This window comes from Clupea harengus, chromosome 15, assembly GCF_900700415.2.
Source record: "Clupea harengus chromosome 15, Ch_v2.0.2, whole genome shotgun sequence".
NCBI classification, from domain to species: Eukaryota; Metazoa; Chordata; class Actinopteri; order Clupeiformes; family Clupeidae; genus Clupea; species Clupea harengus.
Genome location: NC_045166.1, coordinates 26,450,517 through 26,452,011, shown reverse-complemented (window position 1 = coordinate 26,452,011; position 1,495 = coordinate 26,450,517).

Here is a 1,495-nt window from a genome sequence, read left to right as displayed (position 1 = left end):
GCACAGCTGAGAACACTTCGGCTGTGTAAGAACCCATTTTCAGGTGTTCATTAATAAGGTGGAGATCGTTTCTTACTTTGAATTTCTGAAGTCCGTAAGAACACATTTCAGAAGACACTTCAGAACATTTTCGAAAAATAGGCACCATGAGTGTGAATACAGATCACGAGGAGGAGTATAAAATTCAGTCAGTGATTCCACTTTTTATAGTTAATAGAGGAAGTTATACGTGTTCTGAGTAGTATAGAAAAGGTTTGAATGTGCCGGAAGCGTCAGAGGGAGGGCCGGTTGGTGATGGAAGTAGGCCGGTATTTTGGACCATCCCAACCTCGTCGGCCCACCGGGGATTCCCCCTGTATCCCCGATGGCCAGTCCGCCCCTGGCTCTCACCCACAGACGCAGGTGCTTGCTTCGTAGGTTACGAAAATCATGAATTGACCGTCATTTCCACAAGTGAGGTAATGTGAAAATTAGCTTCATTGAACGTCCCTCAAATACCAATAATTAAATGTTACATATCTCTGCAAATAAAAGTGTCATGGGTTTACAATCCATTCAAATTCCATTGATCTAGCTATGTCTTATCAATTTGGAGAACGATGAGGCTGATGCTAGTTGTAAACCAACACTTCTCAGTGACCGCCATACGAAGACGTTACTGGAGAGTTAGCTAGTCAGAAAAAAACAGGAGGATACTAATATTACTATTTTTAATACGTTTTTTTTATTTAGATTTTTCAAACATGGTCGTCACTGTCATACAAACGTGATGAGTCGTCGTCTTTAGTGCACAAAAATACAGTATCATCCAGTGAGAACAGATGCAGACGTCTCTGATTGCTAGCCTTTACTGCAAGAGACACTGTAATCCTCAGGCCATCTGTCAGTAGCGAAGTTTAGTTAACAAATACTTCAGAAAAGTCAATGACCGCATACCCAGTTTCCGGTTTCAAAATAAAAGTAAGATGTTCATGTATCCACTAGCGGAGTATTATTTCATGAATTAATGTTGTAGTATAAAAACTGTGTCTTTAAAAGTTGCAGCCGGCAGCGGCCGCTATGGTGAAATTCTAACATGCCGTCGGCGGCCGCTATGGTGAACGAGCCATGCCAAAGGAAGCAAAGAGCGCTGCTGCTAGCGAAGCTACAGCAACCCTATCACCGGCTTTCTCACCACAGCGAGAGTTTTGCTACGCCGAGCAGCACGTCTCTCTCGACGGCTACCAAGCAGGCGTCGATAACCGATTCTGTAACGAAAAATGAAGTCCTAACTGCGGAGGTAATGCGGGCACTGAAGGTGGCCAATTCGCATTATTCTTTTAAATCATCCGAAGATGTCAGCCTGTTCTTTCGACGAATGTTCCCCCATAGCCAGATTGCAACACAATTGAGTCATTCCATGCCAAACGTCCAAATTTAAGAACGACTCCCCACTCGACCATCTCAGATTTGGCTGAAAACATTCAAGGATGTTCATACACTTCTTAATAGGTAT